The sequence below is a fragment of the Hyla sarda genome, chromosome 13 (genome assembly GCF_029499605.1).
Source record: "Hyla sarda isolate aHylSar1 chromosome 13, aHylSar1.hap1, whole genome shotgun sequence".
In the NCBI taxonomy this organism is placed as follows: Eukaryota; Metazoa; Chordata; class Amphibia; order Anura; family Hylidae; genus Hyla; species Hyla sarda.
The window spans coordinates 2,243,585-2,264,030 of record NC_079201.1 but is presented as its reverse complement, the minus strand read 5'-3'; positions in this window follow the sequence as shown (position 1 = coordinate 2,264,030).

Sequence of the window (20,446 nt, the reverse complement as noted above, 5' to 3'; positions counted from 1 at the left end):
TATATCCTCCCCCTTCTCCTGGTCCTCACATCTATATCCTCCCCCTCCTGGTCCGCACATCTATATCCTCCCCCTCCTGGTCCGCACATCTATATCCTCCCCCTCCTGGTCCGCACATCTATATCCTCCCCCTCCTGGTCCTCACATCTATGTCCTCCCCCTCCTGGTCCGCACATCTATATCCTCCCCCTCCTGGTCCGCACATCTATATCCTCCCCCTCCTGGTCCGCACATCTATGTCCTCCCCCTCCTGGTCCGCACATCTATATCCTCCCCCTCCTGGTCCGCACATCTATATCCTCCCCCTCCTGGTCCGCACATCTATGTCCTCCTCCTCCTGGTCCGCACATCTATATCCTCCCCCTCCTGGTCCGCACATCTATATCCTCCCCCTCCTGGTCCGCACATCTATATCCTCCCCCTCCTGGTCCGCACATCTATATCCTCCCCCTCCTGGTCCGCACATCTATGTCCTCCCCCTCCTGGTCCGCACATCTATATCCTCCCCCTCCTGGTCCGCACATCTATGTCCTCCCCCCTCCTGGTCCGCACATCTATGTCCTCCCCCTCCTGGTCCGCACATCTATGTCCTCCTCCTCCTGGTCCGCACATCTATATCCTCCCCCTCCTGGTCCTCACATCTATGTCCTCCTCCTCCTGGTCCTCACATCTATGTCCTCCCCCTCCTGGTCCGCACATCTATATCCTCCCCCTCCTGGTCCGCACATCTATATCCTCCCCCTCCTGGTCCTCACATCTATATCCTCCCCCTCCTGGTCCGCACATCTATATCCTCCCCCTCCTGGTCCTCACATCTATATCCTCCCCCTTCTCCTGGTCCGCACATCTATATCCTCCCCCTCCTGGTCCTCACATCTATATCCTCCCCCTCCTGGTCCTCACATCTATATCCTCCCCCTCCTGGTCCGCACATCTATATCCTCCCCCTCCTGGTCCGCACATCTATATCCTCCCCCTCCTGGTCCTCACATCTATGTCCTCCCCCTCCTGGTCCGCACATCTATATCCTCCCCCTCCTGGTCCTCACATCTATATCCTCCCCCTCCTGGTCCCCAAATCTATATCCTCCCCCTCCTGGTCCTCACATCTATGTCCTCCCCCTTCTCCTGGTCCTCACATCTATATCCTCCCCCTTCTCCTGGTCCTCACATCTATATCCTCCTCCTCCTGGTCCGCACATCTATATCCTCCCCCTCCTGGTCCTCACATCTATATCCTCCCCCTCCTGGTCCGCACATCTATATCCTCCTTCTCCTGGTCCTCACATCTATATCCTCCCCCTTCTCCTGGTCCTCACATCTATATCCTCCTCCTCCTGGTCCGCACATCTATATCCTCCCCCTCCTGGTCCTCACATCTATATCCTCCCCCTCCTGGTCCTCACATCTATATCCTCCTCCTCCTGGTCCGCACATCTATATCCTCCCCCTCCTGGTCCTCACATCTATATCCTCCCCCTCCTGGTCCTCACATCTATATCCTCCCCCTCCTGGTCCTCACATCTATATCCTCCCCCTCCTGGTCCTCACATCTATATCCTCCTCCTCCTGGTCCGCACATTTATATCCTCCCCCTCCTGGTCCGCACATCTATATCCTCCCCCTCCTGGTCCGCACATCTATGTCCTCCCCCTCCTGGTCCTCACATCTATATCCTCCTCCTCCTGGTCCTCACATCTATATCCTCCCCCTCCTGGTCCGCACATCTATATCCTCCCCCTCCTGGTCCGCACATCTATGTCCTCTCCTCCTGGTCCTCACATCTATGTCCTCCCCCTCCTGGTCCTCACATCTATGTCCTCTCCTCCTGGTCCGCACATTTATGTCCTCCCCCTCCTGGTCCGCACATCTATATCCTCCCCCTTCTGGTCCGCACATCTATATCCTCCTCCTCCTGGTCCTCACATCTATATCCTCCCCCTCCTGGTCCTCACATCTATATCCTCCCCCTCCTGGTCCTCACATCTATGTCCTCCCCCTTCTCCTGGTCCTCACATCTATGTCCTCCCCCTTCTCCTGGTCCTCACATCTATATCCTCCCCCTTCTCCTGGTCCTCACATCTATATCCTCCTCCTCCTGGTCCGCACATCTATATCCTCCCCCTCCTGGTCCTCACATCTATATCCTCCCCCTCCTGGTCCGCACATCTATATCCTCCCCCTCCTGGTCCTCACATCTATATCCTCCCCCTCCTGGTCCGCACATCTATATCCTCCCCCTCCTGGTCCGCACATCTATGTCCTCCCCCTCCTGGTCCTCACATCTATATCCTCCTCCTCCTGGTCCTCACATCTATATCCTCCCCCTCCTGGTCCGCACATCTATATCCTCCCCCTCCTGGTCCGCACATCTATGTCCTCCCCCTCCTGGTCCTCACATCTATGTCCTCCCCCTCCTGGTCCTCACATCTATGTCCTCTCCTCCTGGTCCTCACATCTATATCCTCCCCCTTCTGGTCCGCACATCTATATCCTCCTCCTCCTGGTCCTCACATCTATATCCTCCTCCTCCTGGTCCTCACATCTATATCCTCCCCCTCCTGGTCCGCACATCTATATCCTCCCCCTCCTGGTCCGCACATCTATATCCTCCCCCTCCTGGTCCGCACATCTATATCCTCCCCCTCCTGGTCCTCACATCTATATCCTCCCCCTCCTGGTCCGCACATCTATATCCTCCCCCTCCTGGTCCGCACATTTATATCCTCCCCCTCCTGGTCCGCACATCTATATCCTCCTCCTCCTGGTCCTCACATCTATGTCCTCCCCCTCCTGGTCCGCACATCTATATCCTCCCCCTCCTGGTCCTCACATCTATATCCTCCTCCTCCTGGTCCTCACATCTATATCCACCCCCTCCTGGTCCTCACATCTATATCCTCCTCCTCCTGGTCCGCACATCTATATCCTCCCCCTCCTGGTCCTCACATCTATATCCTCCCCCTCCTGGTCTTCACATCTATGTCCTCCCCCTCCTGGTCCGCACATCTATATCCTCCCCCTCCTGGTCCTCACATCTATATCCTCCCCCTCCTGGTCCGCACATCTATATCCTCCCCCTCCTGGTCCGCACATCTATATCCTCCCCCTCCTGGTCCTCACATCTATATCCTCCCCCTCCTGGTCCGCACATCTATATCCTCCTCCTCCTGGTCCTCACATCTATATCCTCCCCCTCCTGGTCCTCACATCTATATCCTCCCCCTCCTGGTCCTCACATCTATATCCTCCCCCTCCTGGTCCTCACATCTATGTCCTCCCCCTCCTGGTCCTCACATCTATGTCCTCCTCCTCCTGGTCCGCACATCTATGTCCTCCTCCTCCTGGTCCTCACATCTATGTCCTCCCCCTCCTGGTCCTCACATCTATGTCCTCCCCCTCCTGGTCCTCACATCTATGTCCTCCCCCTCCTGGTCCGCACATCTATATCCTCCCCCTCCTGGTCCGCACATCTATATCCTCCCCCTCCTGGTCCTCACATCTATATCCTCCCCCTCCTGGTCCTCACATCTATATCCTCCCCCTCCTGGTCCGCACATCTATATCCTCCCCCTCCTGGTCCGCACATCTATATCCTCCCCCTCCTGGTCCTCACATCTATATCCTCCCCCTCCTGGTCCGCACATCTATATCCTCCCCCTCCTGGTCCGCACATCTATATCCTCCCCCTCCTGGTCCGCACATCTATATCCTCCTCCTCCTGGTCCTCACATCTATGTCCTCCTCCTCCTGGTCCGCACATCTATATCCTCCCCCTCCTGGTCCTCACATCTATATCCTCCTCCTCCTGGTCCTCACATCTATATCCACCCCCTCCTGGTCCTCACATCTATATCCTCCTCCTCCTGGTCCACACATCTATATCCTCCCCCTCCTGGTCCTCACATCTATATCCTCCCCCTCCTGGTCCTCACATCTATGTCCTCCCCCTCCTGGTCCGCACATCTATGTCCTCCCCCTCCTGGTCCGCACATCTATATCCTCCCCCTCCTGGTCCGCACATCTATATCCTCCCCCTCCTGGTCCGCACATCTATATCCTCCTCCTCCTGGTCCTCACATCTATATCCTCCCCCTCCTGGTCCGCACATCTATATCCTCCCCCTCCTGGTCCTCACATCTATATCCCCCCCTCCTGGTCCTCACATCTATATCCTCCTCCTCCTGGTCCGCACATCTATATCCTCCCCCTCCTGGTCCTCACATCTATGTCCTCCCCCTCCTGGTCCTCACATCTATGTCCTCCCCCTCCTGGTCCGCACATCTATATCCTCCCCCTCCTGGTCCGCACATCTATATCCTCCCCCTCCTGGTCCTCACATCTATATCCTCCCCCTCCTGGTCCGCACATCTATATCCTCCCCCTCCTGGTCCGCACATCTATGTCCTCCCCCTCCTGGTCCGCACATCTATGTCCTCCCCCTCCTGGTCCGCACATCTATGTCCTCCTCCTCCTGGTCCGCACATCTATGTCCTCCTCCTCCTGGTCCGCACATCTATGTCCTCCCCCCTCCTGGTCCTCACATCTATATCCTCCCCCTCCTGGTCCTCACATCTATGTCCTCCCCCTCCTGGTCCTCACATCTATGTCCTCCCCCTCCTGGTCCTCACATCTATGTCCTCCTCCTCCTGGTCCGCACATCTATGTCCTCCCCCTCCTGGTCCGCACATCTATGTCCTCCCCCTCCTGGTCCTCACATCTATATCCTCCCCCTCCTGGTCCTCACATCTATGTCCTCCCCCTCCTGGTCCTCACATCTATATCCCCCCCTCCTGGTCCTCACATCTATGTCCTCCCCCTCCTGGTCCTCACATCTATATCCTCCTCCTCCTGGTCCGCACATCTATATCCTCCCCCTCCTGGTCCTCACATCTATGTCCTCCCCCTCCTGGTCCTCACATCTATATCATCCTCCTCCTGGTCCTCACATCTATATCCTCCTCCTCCTGGTCCGCACATCTATATCCTCCCCCTCCTGGTCCGCACATCTATGTCCTCCTCCTCCTGGTCCGCACATCTATGTCCTCCTCCTCCTGGTCCGCACATCTATGTCCTCCTCCTCCTGGTCCGCACATCTATGTCCTCCCCCTCCTGGTCCTCACATCTATATCCTCCTCTTGGTCCTCACATCTATGTCCTCCCCCTCCTGGTCCGCACATCTATATCCTCCCCCTCCTGGTCCGCACATTTATGTCCTCCCCCTCCTGGTCCGCACATCTATGTCCTCCCCCTCCTGGTCCGCACATCTATGTCCTCCCCCTCCTGGTCCGCACATCTATGTCCTCCCCCTCCTGGTCCTCACATCTATATCCTCCCCCTCCTGGTCCTCACATCTATGTCCTCCTCCTCCTGGTCCTCACATCTATGTCCTCCCCCTCCTGGTCCTCACATCTATGTCCTCCCCCTTCTGGTCCGCACATCTGTATCCTCCCCCTCCTGGTCCTCACATCTATATCATCCCCCTCCTGGTCCTCACATCTATATCCTCCTCCTCCTGGTCCGCACATCTATGTCCTCCCCCTCCTGGTCCTCACATCTATGTCCTCCTCCTCCTGGTCCTCACATCTATATCCTCCCCCTCCTGGTCCGCACATCTATGTCCTCCCCTCCTGGTCCTCACATCTATATCCTCCTCTTGGTCCTCACATCTATGTCCTCCCCCTCCTGGTCCGCACATCTATATCCTCCCCCTCCTGGTCCGCACATTTATGTCCTCCCCCTCCTGGTCCGCACATCTATGTCCTCCCCCTCCTGGTCCGCACATCTATGTCCTCCCCCTCCTGGTCCGCACATCTATGTCCTCCCCTCCTGGTCCTCACATCTATATCCTCCCCCTCCTGGTCCTCACATCTATGTCCTCCTCCTCCTGGTCCTCACATCTATGTCCTCCCCTCCTGGTCCTCACATCTATGTCCTCCCCCTTCTGGTCCGCACATCTGTATCCTCCCCCTCCTGGTCCTCACATCTATATCATCCCCCTCCTGGTCCTCACATCTATATCCTCCTCCTCCTGGTCCGCACATCTATGTCCTCCCCCTCCTGGTCCTCACATCTATGTCCTCCTCCTCCTGGTCCTCACATCTATATCCTCCCCCTCCTGGTCCGCACATCTATGTCCTCCCCCTCCTGGTCGTCACATCTATGCCCTCCCCCTCCTGGTCCTCACATCTATGTCCTCCCCCTCCTGGTCCTCACATCTATATCCTCCCCCTCCTGGTCCGCACATCTATATCCTCCCCCTCCTGGTCCTCACATCTATGTCCTCCCCCTCCTGGTCCTCACATCTATGTCCTCCCCTTCCTGGTCCACACATCTATGTCCTCCCCCTCCTGGTCCTCACATCTATGTCCTCCCCTTCCTGGTCCTCACATCTATGTCCTCCCCTTCCTGGTCCTCACATCTATGTCCTCCCCCTCCTGGTCCTCACATCTATGTCCTCCCCCTCCTGGTCCTCACATCTATGTCCTCCCCTTCCTGGTCCTCACATCTATATCCTCCCCCTCCTGGTCCGCACATTTATGTCCTCCTCCTCCTGGTCCTCACATCTATGTCCTGGTCCTCACATCTATGTCCTCCTCCTCCTGGTCCTCACATCTATGTCCTCCCCCTTCTCCTGGTCCTCACATCTATATCCTCCCCCTCCTGGTCCTCACATCTATGTCCTCCCCCTCCTCCTGGTCCTCACATCTATATCCTCCCCCTCCTGGTCTGCACATCTATGTCCTCCCCCTCCTGGTCTGCACATCTATGTCCTCCTCCTCCTGGTCCGCACATCTATGTCCTCCTCCTCCTGGTCCGCACATCTATATCCTCCTCCTCCTGGTCCTCACATCTATGTCCTCCTCCTCCTGGTCCTCACATCTATGTCCTCCCCCTCCTGGTCCGCACATCTATGTCCTCCTCCTCCTGGTCCGCACATCTATGTCCTCCTGGTCCGCACATCTATATCCTCCTCCTCCTGGTCCTCACATCTATGTCCTCCTCCTCCTGGTCCTCACATCTATGTCCTCCCCCTCCTGGTCCGCACATCTATGTCCTCCCCCTTCTGGTCCTCACATCTATGTCCTCCCCCTCCTGGTCCTCACATCTATGTCCTCCTCCTCCTGGTCCTCACATCTATGTCCTCCTCCTCCTGGTCCTCACATCTATGTCCTCCCCCTCCTGGTCCTCACATCTATGTCCTCCCCCTCCTGGTCCTCACATCTATGTCCTCCCCCTCCTGGTCCTCACATCTATGTCCTCCTCCTCCTGGTCCGCACATCTATGTCCTCCCCCTCCTGGTCCTCACATCTATGTCCTCCCCCTCCTTGTCCTCACATCTATATCCTCCCCCTCCTGGTCCTCACATCTATGTCCTGGTCCGCACATCTATGTCCTCCCCCTCCTGGTCCTCACATCTATATCCTCCTCCTCCTGGTCCTCACATCTATGTCCTCCCCCTCCTGGTCCGCACATCTATGTCCTCCCCCTCCTGGTCCGCACATCTATGTCCTCCTCCTCCTGGTCCGCACATCTATGTCCTCCTCCTCCTGGTCCTCACATCTATATCCTCCTCCTCCTGGTATTCACATCTATATCCTCCCCCTCCTGGTCCTCACATCTATATCCTCCCCCTCCTGGTCCGCACATCTATATCCTCCCCCTCCTGGTCCTCACATCTATATCCTCCCCCTCCTGGTCCTCACATCTATGTCCTCCCCCTCCTGGTCCTCACATCTATGTCCTCCTCCTCCTGGTCCGCACATCTATATCCTCCCCCTCCTGGTCCTCACATCTATGTCCTCCCCCTCCTTGTCCTCACATCTATATCCTCCCCCTCCTGGTCCTCACATCTATGTCCTCCCCCTCCTGGTCCGCACATCTATGTCCTCCCCCTCCTGGTCCTCACATCTATATCCTCCTCCTCCTGGTCCTCACATCTATGTCCTCCCCCTCCTGGTCCGCACATCTATGTCCTCCCCCTCCTGGTCCGCACATCTATGTCCTCCTCCTCCTGGTCCGCACATCTATGTCCTCCTCCTCCTGGTATTCACATCTATATCCTCCCCCTCCTGGTCCTCACATCTATATCCTCCCCCTCCTGGTCCGCACATCTATATCCTCCCCCTCCTGGTCCTCACATCTATATCCTCCCCCTCCTGGTCCTCACATCTATATCCTCCCCCTCCTGGTCCTCACATCTATATCCTCCCCCTCCTGGTCCGCACATCTATGTCCTCCCCCTCCTCCTGGTCCTCACATCTATATCCTCCCCCTCCTGGTCCGCACATCTATGTCCTCCCCCTCCTGGTCCTCACATCTATGTCCTCCCCCTCCTGGTCCGCACATCTATGTCCTCCCCCTCCTCCTGGTCCTCACATCTATGTCCTCCCCCTCCTGGTCCGCACATCTATATCCTCCCCCTCCTGGTCCGCACATCTATGTCCTCCCCCTCCTCCTGGTCCTCACATCTATATCCTCCCCCTCCTGGTCCGCACATCTATATCCTCCCCCTCCTGATGCTCACATCTATGTCCTCCCCCTCCTGGTCCGCACATCTATATCCTCCCCCTCCTGGTCCGCACATCTATATCCTCCCCCTCCTGGTCCTCACATCTATATCCTCCCCCTCCTGGTCCTCACATCTATATCCTCCCCCTCCTGGTCCGCACATCTATATCCTCCCCCTCCTGGTCCGCACATCTATGTCCTCCCCCTCCTGGTCCTCACATCTATGTCCTCCCCTTCCTGGTCCGCACATCTATGTCCTCCCCCTCCTGGTCCGCACATCTATATCCTCCCCCTCCTGGTCCGCACATCTATATCCTCCTCCTCCTGGTCCGCACATTTATATCCTCCCCCTCCTGGTCCTCACATCTATATCCTCCCCCTCCTCCTCCTGGTCCGCACATTTATGTCCTCCCCCTCCTGGTCCGCACATTTATGTCCTCCCCCTCCTGGTCCGCACATCTATGTCCTCCCCCTCCTGGTCCTCACATCTATATCCTCCCCTTCCTGGTCCTCACATCTATATCCTCCCCTTCCTGGTCCTCACATCTATGTCCTCCCCCTCCTGGTCCGCACATCTATATCCTCCCCCTTCTGGTCCGCACATCTATATCCTCCCCCTCCTGGTCCGCACATCTATATCCTCCCCCTCCTGGTCCTCACATCTATATCCTCCTCCTCCTGGTCCTCACATCTATATCCTCCTCCTCCTGGTCCGCACATTTATGTCCTCCCCCTCCTGGTCCTCACATCTATATCCTCCTGGTCCGCACATTTATGTCCTCCCCCTCCTGGTCCTCACATCTATATCCTCCTCCTCCTGGTCCGCACATCTATATCCTCCTCCTGGTCCTCACATCTATGTCCTCCCCCTCCTGGTCCTCACATCTATATCCTCCTCCTGGTCCTCACATCTATGTCCTCCCCCTCCTGGTCCGCACATCTATATCCTCCCCCTCCTGGTCCTCACATCTATATCCTCCTCCTCCTGGTCCGCACATTTATGTCCTCCCCCTCCTGGTCCGCACATCTATGTCCTCCCCCTCCTGGTCCGCACATCTATGTCCTCCCCCTCCTGGTCCGCACATCTGTATCCTCCCCCTCCTGGTCCTCACATCTATATCCTCCCCCTCCTGGTCCTCACATCTATATCCTCCTCCTCCTGGTCCTCACATCTATGTCCTCCTCCTGGTCCGCACATCTATGTCCTCCCCCTCCTGGTCCTCACATCTATGTCCTCCTCCTCCTGGTCCTCACATCTATATCCTCCCCCTCCTGGTCCGCACATCTATGTCCTCCCCCTCCTGGTCCTCACATCTATGTCCTCCCCCTCCTGGTCCTCACATCTATGTCCTCCTCCTCCTGGTCCTCACATCTATATCCTCCCCCTCCTGGTCCTCACATCTATATCCTCCCCCTCCTGGTCCTCACATCTATGTCCTCCTCCTCCTGGTCCTCACATCTATATCATCCCCCTCCTGGTCCGCACATCTATGTCCTCCTCCTCCTGGTCCTCACATCTATGTCCTCCCCTTCCTGGTCCGCACATCTATGTCCTCCCCCTCCTTGTCCTCACATCTATGCCCTCCCCCTCCTGGTCCGCACATTTATGTCCTCCTCCTCCTGGTCCTCACATCTATGTCCTGGTCCTCACATCTATGTCCTCCCTCTCCTCCTGGTCCTCACATCTATGTCCTCCCCCTCCTGGTCCTCACATCTATGTCCTCCCCCTCCTGGTCCGCACATCTATATCCTCCCCCTTCTCCTGGTCCTCACATCTATATCCTCCTCCTCCTGGTCCGCACATCTATATCCTCCCTCTCCTGGTCCTCACATCTATGTCCTCCTCCTCCTGGTCCTCACATCTATATCCTCCCTCTCCTGGTCCTCACATCTATGTCCTCCTCCTCCTCCTCCGCACATCTATATCCTCCCCCTCCTGGTCCTCACATCTATGTCCTCCCCCTCCTTGTCCTCACATCTATATCCTCCCCCTCCTGGTCCTCACATCTATGTCCTCCTCCTCCTGGTCTGCACATCTATGTCCTCCCCCTCCTGGTCCGCACATCTATGTCCTCCCCCTCCTTGTCCTCACATCTATATCCTCCTCCTCCTGGTCCTCACATCTATATCCTCCCCCTCCTGGTCTTCACATCTATATCCTCCCCCTCCTGGTCCTCACATCTATATCCTCCCCCTCCTGGTCCGCACATCTATATCCTCCTCCTCCTGGTCTGCACATCTATGTCCTCCTCCTCCTGGTCCTCACATCTATGTCCTCCTCCTCCTGGTCTGCACATCTATGTCCTCCTCCTCCTGGTCTGCACATCTATGTCCTCCCCCTTCTGGTCCTCACATCTATGTCCTCCCCCTTCTGGTCCTCACATCTTTGTCCTCCCCCTCCTGGTCCTCACATCTATATCCTCCCCCTCCTGGTCCTCACATCTATATCCTCCCCCTCCTGGTCCTCACATCTATGTCCTCCTCCTCCTGGTCTGCACATCTATGTCCTCCTCCTCCTGGTCCTCACATCTATGTCCTCCCCCTCCTGGTCCGCACATCTATGTCCTCTCCCTCCTGGTCCGCACATCTATGTCCTCCTCCTCCTGGTATTCACATCTATATCCTCCCCCTCCTGGTCTGCACATCTATATCCTCTCCCTCCTGGTCTGCACATCTATGTCCTCCCCCTCCTGGTCCGCACATCTATGTCCTCCCCCTCCTGGTCCGCACATCTATATCCTCCCCCTCCTGGTCCTCACATCTATGTCCTCCCCCTCCTGGTCCGCACATCTATGTCCTCCTCCTCCTGGTCCACACATCTATGTCCTCCTCCTCCTCACATGTCCTCCTCCTAGTCCTCCCCCTAGTCCTCCTCCTCCATGTCCTCCCCCTCCTGGTCCTCACATGTCCTCCTCCTAGTCCTCCTCCTCCATGTCCTCCCCCTCCTGGTCCTCACATTTCCTCCTCCTAGTCCTCATATGTCCTCCTCCATGTCCTCCTCCTGGTCCTCACATGTCCTCCTCCTAGTCCTCCTCCTCCATGTCCTCCCCCTCCTGGTCCTCACATTTCCTCCTCCATGTCCTCTTCCTGGTCCTCACATGTCATCCTCCTCCTCCTCCTGGTCCTCACATCTATGTCCTCCCCTTCCTGGTCCGCACATCTATGTCCTCCTCCTCCTGGTCCTCACATCTATGCCCTCCCCCTCCTGGTCCTCACATCTATGTCCTCCCCTTCCTGGTCCGCACATCTATGTCCTCCCCCTCCTGGTCCGCACATCTATGTCCTCCCCCTCCTGGTCCGCACATCTATGTCCTCCCCCTCCTGGTCCGCACATCTATGTCCTTCTCCTCCTGGTCCTCACATCTATGCCCTCCCCCTCCTGGTCCTCACATCTATGTCCTCCCCCTCCTGGTCCGCACATCTATGTCCTCCTCCTCCTGGTCCTCACATCTATGTCCTCCTCCTCCTGGTCCGCACATCTATGTCCTCCTCCTCCTGGTCCGCACATCTATGTCCTCCCCCTCCTGGTCCTCACATCTATATCCTCCCTCTCCTGGTCCTCACATCTATGTCCTCCTCCTCCTGGTCCGCACATCTATGTGCTCCTCGTCCTCACATGTCCTCCTCCTCCATGTCCTCCCCCTCCTGGTCCTCACATGTCCTCCTCCTCCATGTCCTCCCCCTCCTGGTCCTCGCATGTCCTCCTCCTAGTCCTCACATGTCCTCCTCCTCCATGTCCTCCTCCTCCTGGTCATCACATGTCCTCCTTGTCCTCACATGTCCTCCTCCTGGTCCTCACATGTCCTCCTGGTCATCACATGTCCTCCTCCCCCTCCTGGTCCGCACATCTATGTCCTCCTCCTGGTCCGCACATCTATGTCCTCCTCCTCCTGGTCCTCACATCTATGTCCTCCCCCTCCTGGTCCTCACATCTATGCCCTCCCCCTCCTGGTCCCCACATCTATGTCCTCCCCTTCCTGGTCCTCACATCTATGTCCTCCTCCTCCTGGTCCTCACATCTATGTCCTCCTCCTGGTAGTCACATCTATGTCCTTCTCCTCCTGGTCCTCACATCTATGTCCTCCTCCTCCTGGTCCGCACGTCTATGTCCTCCCCCTCCTGGTCCTCACATCTATGTCCTCCTCCTCCTGGTCCTCACATCTATGTCCTCCCCCTCCTGGTCCTCACATCTATGTCCTTCCCCTCCTGGTCCGCACATCTATATCCTCCCCCTCCTGGTCCTCACTGGTCCTCACATCTATGTCCTCCTCCTCCTGGTCCTCACATCTATGTCCTCCTCCTCCTGGTCCGCACGTCTATGTCCTCCCCCTCCTGGTCCTCACATCTATGTCCTCCTCCTCCTGTCCTCACGTCTATGTCCTCCCCCTCCTGGTCCTCACATCTATGTCCTCCTCCTCCTGGTCCTCACATCTATGTCCTCCCCCTCCTGGTCCTCACATCTATGTCCTCCCCCCTCCCGGTCCGCACATCTATATCCTCCCCCTCCTGGTCCTCACATCTATGTCCTCCTCCTCCTGGTCCTCACATCTATGTCCTCCTCCTGGTAGTCACATCTATGTCCTCACATCTATGTCCTTCTCCTCCTGGTCCTCACATCTATGTCCTCCTCCTCCATCTCTTCCTCCTCACGGTACTCACATCTATGTCCTCCTCCTCCTGGTCCTCACATCTATGTCCTCCTCCTCCTGGTCCCTCACATCTATGTCCTCCTCCTCCTGGTCCTCACATCTATCTCTTCCTCCTCACGGTCCTCACATCTATATCCTCCCCCTCCTGGTCTTCACATCTATATCCTCCCCCTCCTGGTCCTCACATCTATATCCTCCCCCCTCCTGGTCCGCACATCTATATCCTCCCCCTCCTGGTCTGCACATCTATGTCCTCCTCCTCCTGGTCCTCACATCTATGTCCTCCTCCTCCTGGTCTGCACATCTATGTCCTCCTCCTCCTGGTCTGCACATCTATGTCCTCCCCCTTCTGGTCCTCACATCTATGTCCTCCCCCTTCTGGTCCTCACATCTTTGTCCTCCCCCTCCTGGTCCTCACATCTATATCCTCCCCCCTCCTGGTCCTCACATCTATGTCCTCCTCCTCCTGGTCTGCACATCTATGTCCTCCTCCTCCTGGTCCTCACATCTATGTCCTCCCCCTCCTGGTCCGCACATCTATGTCCTCTCCCTCCTGGTCCGCACATCTATGTCCTCCTCCTCCTGGTATTCACATCTATATCCTCCCCCTCCTGGTCTGCACATCTATATCCTCTCCCTCCTGGTCTGCACATCTATATCCTCCCCCTCCTGGTCCGCACATCTATGTCCTCCCCCTCCTGGTCCGCACATCTATATCCTCCCCCTCCTGGTCCTCACATCTATGTCCTCCCCCTCCTGGTCCGCACATCTATGTCCTCCTCCTCCTGGTCCACACATCTATGTCCTCCTCCTCCTCACATGTCCTCCTCCTAGTCCTCCCCCTAGTCCTCCTCCTCCATGTCCTCCCCCTCCTGGTCCTCACATGTCCTCCTCCTAGTCCTCCTCCTCCATGTCCTCCCCCTCCTGGTCCTCACATTTCCTCCTCCTAGTCCTCATATGTCCTCCTCCATGTCCTCCTCCTGGTCCTCACATGTCCTCCTCCTAGTCCTCCTCCTCCATGTCCTCCCCCTCCTGGTCCTCACATTTCCTCCTCCATGTCCTCTTCCTGGTCCTCACATGTCATCCTCCTCCTCCTCCTGGTCCTCACATCTATATCCTCCCCCCTCCTGGTCCGCACATCTATGTCCTCCTCCTCCTGGTCCTCACATCTATGCCCTCCTCCTCCTGGTCCTCACATCTATGTCCTCCCCCTTCCTGGTCCGCACATCTATGTCCTCACCCCTCCTGGTCCGCACATCTATGTCCTCCCCCCTCCTGGTCCGCACATCTATGTCCTCCCCCCTCCTGGTCCGCACATCTATGTCCTTCTCCATCCTGGTCCTCACATCTATGCCCTCCCCCTCCTGGTCCTCACATCTATGTCCTCCCCCTCCTGGTCCGCACATCTATGTCCTCCTCCTCCTGGTCCTCACATCTATGTCCTCCTCCTCCTGGTCCGCACATCTATGTCCTCCTCCTCCTGGTCCGCACATCTATGTCCTCCCCCTCCTGGTCCTCACATCTATATCCTCCCTCTCCTGGTCCTCACATCTATGTCCTCCTCCTCCTGGTCCGCACATCTATGTGCTCCTCGTCCTCACATGTCCTCCTCCTCCATGTCCTCCCCCTCCTGGTCCTCACATGTCCTCCTCCTCCATGTCCTCCCCCTCCTGGTCCTCGCATGTCCTCCTCCTAGTCCTCACATGTCCTCCTCCTCCATGTCCTCCTCCTCCTGGTCATCACATGTCCTCCTTGTCCTCACATGTCCTCCTCCTGGTCCTCACATGTCCTCCTGGTCATCACATGTCCTCCTCCCCCTCCTGGTCCGCACATCTATGTCCTCCTCCTGGTCCGCACATCTATGTCCTCCTCCTCCTGGTCCTCACATCTATATCCTCCCCCTCCTGGTCCTCACATCTATGCCCTCCCCCTCCTGGTCCTCACATCTATGTCCTCCCCTTCCTGGTCCTCACATCTATGTCCTCCTCCTCCTGGTCCTCACATCTTTGTCCTCCCCCTCCTGGTCCTCACATCTATGTCCTCCCCCTCCTGGTCCGCACATTTATATCCTCCCCCTCCTGGTCCTCACATCTATGTCCTCCTCCTCCTGGTCCTCACATCTATGTCCCTCCTCCTGGTAGTCACATCTATGTCCTTCTCCTCCTGGTCCTCACATCTATGTCCTCCTCCTCCTGGTCCGCACGTCTATGTCCTCCCCCTCCTGGTCCTCACATCTATGTCCTCCTCCTCCTGGTCCTCACATCTATGTCCTCCCCCTCCTGGTCCTCACATCTATGTCCTCCCCCTCCTGGTCCGCACATCTATATCCTCCCCCTCCTGGTCCTCACATCTATGTCCTCCTCCTCCTGGTCCTCACATCTATGTCCTCCTCCTGGTAGTCACATCTATGTCCTCACATCTATGTCCTTCTCCTCCTGGTCCTCACATCTATGTCCTCCTCCTCCTGGTCCGCACGTCTATGTCCTCCCCCTCCTGGTCCTCACATCTATGTCCTCCTCCTCTGGTCCTCACGTCTATGTCCTCCCCCTCCTGGTCCTCACATCTATGTCCTCCTCCTCCTGGTCCTCACATCTATGTCCTCCCCCTCCTGGTCCTCACATCTATGTCCTCCCCCTCCCGGTCCGCACATCTATATCCTCCCCCTCCTGGTCCTCACATCTATGTCCTCCTCCTCCTGGTCCTCACATCTATGTCCTCCTCCTGGTAGTCACATCTATGTCCTCACATCTATGTCCTTCTCCTCCTGGTCCTCACATCTATGTCCTCCTCCTCCATCTCTTCCTCCTCACGGTACTCACATCTATGTCCTCCTCCTCCTGGTCCTCACATCTATGTCCTCCTCCTCCTGGTCCTCACATCTATGTCCTCCTCCTCCTGGTCCTCACATCTATCTCTTCCTCCTCACGGTCCTCACATCTATGTGCTCCTCCTCCTGGTCCTCACATCTATGTCCTCCTCTTCCTAGTCCTCACATCTATGTCCTCCTCCTCCTGGTTAGCACATCTATGTCCTCCTCCTAGTCCTCACATCTATGTCCTCCTCCTCCTGGTCTGCACGTCTATGCCCTTTTCCTCCTCCTGGTCCGCACCTCTATGTGCTCCTCCTCCTACTGGTCCTCACATAGACATCCTCCTCCTCTCTGTCCTTACATCCCTGTCCTCCTCCTCTTCTTCCTCCTCCTGGTCATCACATAGACCTTCCTGTCCTCCTCCTGGTCCCCACATAGACCTTCCTGTCCTCCTCCTGGGCCTCATATAGACTTCCCTGTCCTCCTCCTCCCTGTCTCTAAATAGATCTCCCTGTCCCCCTCCTTCTCCCCTCCCTGTCCTCACATAGACTACCTTGTCCTTCTCCTTCCTGTCCTCCTCCTCCCTGGCCCTTAATAGACCTCTCTGTCCTCCATTTGCACCTCCTCCTTCTCCTGTACTCTCCTTCTTGGCGCTCTTCCCTTCTCCTTGACTCTCCTGCTTCTACTTCCTGGACCCCCCCCCCCCTTCCCCTGGTGTCTCCTCCCCAATCTTAACCTTTTCCTTCTGGAATTTTCTTCTGTTCTCTCCTCCCTTCAAATGGACCTTTTTCCTCCTGGACTCTCCCTCATCCTCCTGGACTCTCCTCCATCCTCCTGGACTCTCTTTCATCTTCATGGACTCTCCTCCATCCTCCTGGAATCTCCTCCATCCTCCTGGACTCTCCTCCATCCTCCTGGACTCTCCTCCATCCTCCTGGACTCTCCTCCATCCTCCTGGACTCTCTTTCATCCTCCTGGACTCTCATCCTCCTGGACTCTCTTTCATCTTCATGGACTCTCCTTCATCCTCCTGGACTCTCCTTTTCCTAGACTCTCCTCCATCCTCCTGGACTCTCTTCCAGCCTCCTGGACTCTCCTTCTTTTCCTGGACTCTGCTTCTTTTCCTGGACTCTGCTCCATCCTCCTAGACTCTGCTCCATCCTCCTGGACTCTGCTCCATCCTCCTGGACTCTGCTCCATCCTCCTGGACTCTGCTCCATCCTCCTGGACTCTGCTCCATCCTCCTGGACTCTGCTCCATCCTCCTGGACTCTGCTCCATCCTCCTGGACTCTGCTCCATCCTCCTGGACTCTGCTCCATCCTCCTGGACTCTCCTCCATCCTGTTGGACTCTCCTTCTTTTCCTGAACACTACTTCTTTTCCTGGACTCTACTTCCTTTTCCTGGACTCTCCTCCATCCTCCTGGACTCTCCTTCCTTTTCCTGGACTCCCCTCCATCCTCCTGGACTCTCCTTCCTTTTCCTGGACTCTCCTCCATCCTCCTGGACTCTCCTTTTCCTGGACTCTCCTGGACTCTCCTTCTTTTCCTAGTATCTCCTTCTTTTCCTGGACTCTTCTTCCTTTTCCTGGACTCTGCTTCATCCTCCTGGACTCTCCTTCCTTTTCCTGGACTCTCCTTCCTTTTCCTGGACTCCCCTCCATCCTCCTGGACTCCCTTCCATCCTCCTGGACTCTCCTCCATCCTCCTGGACTCTCCTTCTTTTCCTGGACTTTCCTTCCTTTTCCTGGACTCCCCTCCACCTTCCTGGACTCCCCTCCATCCTCCTGGACTCTCCTGTTCTTGGACTCTCCTGCTTCCTGGACTCTCCTGTTCTTGGACTCTCCTGCTTCCTGGACTCTCCTCCTTCCTGGACTCTCCACCATCCTCCTGGACTCTCCTTCTTTTCTTGGACTCTCCTTCCTTTTTCCTGGACTCTCCTTCTTTTCTTGGACTCTCCTTCTTTTCTTGGTCTCTCCTTCCTTTTCCTGGACTCCCCTACTCCTTCCTGGACTCTCCCCCATCCCCCTGAACGCTCCTTCTTTTTCTGGACTCTCCTTCTTTTCCTGTACTCTCTTTCCTTTTCCTGGACTCTCCTTCTTTTCTTGGACTCTCCTTCTTTTCTTGGTCTCTCCTTCCTTTTCCTGGACTCCCCTCCTCCTTCCTGGACTCTCCCCCATCCCCCTGAACGCTCCTTCTTTTTCTGGACTCTCCTTCTTTTCCTGGACTCTTGTTTTCCTGGACTTTCCTTCTTTTCTTGGACTCTCCTTCCTTTTTCCTGGACTCTCCTTCTTTTCTTGGACTCTCCTTCTTTTCTTGGTCTCTCCTTCCTTTTCCTGGACTCCCCTCCTCCTTCCTGGACTCTCCCCCATCCCCCTGAACGCTCCTTCTTTTTCTGGACTCTCCTTCTTTTCCTGGACTCTCTTTCCTTTTCCTGGACTCTCCTCCATCCTCCTAAATTCTGTTCTTTCATCTGAACTCTTTTACTTCCTCTTGGACTCTCCGCCTTCTGTACTCTAATCCCTCCTGCTTAAAGGAGTACTCCGAAGCACAGTTTTTAGGGGGCAAATGAAGCATTAAGCAAAGTCATATTACTTACCTATGTACTTTCGTTTTCAATATTGGCCTCTTCAGGGAGTTATCTTCTTTTTTCTGTTCCACCGGAAGCTGGGTCCTTTGATGACGTTCGACTTCATTTTCCTCCCGATCCGCCGCCATCTTAGCCCGGTGACTCATCGCTCCCATGAGTCACTGCGGGCTGTGCCGGCCTCCCAGCCCGGAGTCTGCGACGCCCCCATCACTAATTTATTCATCTATGCGCTGAGCTGAGCTGCCATAGGCTCAGCTCAGCAAACGCCTATCGCAGCGCTGACCGCCAATCAGTGCTTACGTCCGGCGCATGCGCAAGGCTCACTATATCAAAAGAATAGGAAAATTACATGGGCCAATCAGCAAGCTTCGTTTCACGCTTGCGTACTATCTACTCTTATTCACATACCAACATGCAGCGGCGGCCAAAAGCTTATTGGAGCTCGGCGACCATGTGAGGAGGACGCTTTTTGTGAGGCGGAGATAGGGAAATAAGTGGGAGAGGAGGGGGCGTGAAATATTAAAATTTCGGGAAGGGGCCGAGCAGGGGAGCTACAGGGGGAGGGCAGGAGCTGTCCGGAAGTCAGGAGCGGGCATGCTGGGAGAAGTCGTTTTTTACATTGTGGGCAAGGAAGAGAACCCGGAAGTACCAGAAACTTCGGGGGGCAATAACAGAAGAACGGCTGGGCCATTTTACATGAATGAGGGGTCGTTTAAAAGGTAATTTCATGGGCTACATTGTGGCATGTTTTGGGTGGTGCATCGGAGTACTCCTTTAACTCTTTTCCTTCCTCTGAACTCACTCCTTTCATCCTTGGCTCTTTTCCTTTCTTCTGGACTCTTCTCCATTCATCCTCTTGGACTCTCCTCCCTCCTCCTGGACTCCTCTCCCCCTCTTCTCTCATATAAATCCTTATCCATTTTCTTGCTCCTTTTATTGTCCATCTTCTCGTTGTGTCTTCCATGGACACTGTATACAGTACAGACCCATCTCCCCTCCTCGTCCACCTCATCCCTCTGTCCTCTATACTCCTCTCTTTGAGATCCTCTCCTCCATTACATCTTCTCCCGTCCTGTGCAGGTTGCCTCCTTCCTCCCCATCTCCTCCTCACTTCTTCCATGTTTAGCTCCACTTCTTGGCCTCCACCTCCTCTGCCTTCTCCTCTTCACTGGGTTTTCCCTCTTCTCTCCTTATTTCCATCATCTTCTCCTAGTTCCTCGCACCTCCTCCTTATTCCTCCTCCTCTCTCCGTATTCCCTCCTGAGGATCACCTCCCATCACCCACTGTGCAGGGGCATAGATAGGAGAACCCACAGAAAAGATAAGATGATGGCTTCCCTGTCCATTCCTTAATATCTGTAAGGACCAGATCTCTGCATAGGGATCAGCCTGGGAGGTGTCATTGCTGGTGGAAAGGCAGTGGCTATATTGGGGGTGAGTTTAAGTTCTGCCAGAATTGCCTAAATCATTGTTTCCTAACCAGTGTTCCCCCAGCTATTGCTAAACTACAACTCATAGCTGCCCGGACAGCCAACGGCTGAGGGAACACTGGTTGGGAAACACTAGCCTAGATGATCATGATATACCCAAGTGCCATCACTTCTAAAGCATTAAATCCGTATACATTGTGTATTCAATCTCCACAGCAGCACAGAGTATTTCAGCAGAGGGCTGCACTGATTTCCACTCGTGTGTGAATGGGGCAGCGGTGATGCGGTCGGCGCCCCGGTGTGATCAAGACCAAGGTGGGCTCTTCCAGCAGCGCAGAGTATTTTAGGAGATGTTTTTTTTTTTTTTTTTTATAATAAAGCTTTGGTATTACCCTTTCACAAATAAAACCAGAAAAAAATACAAGACTCCGTGTTATTTATATCAAGACTTTAATAACAA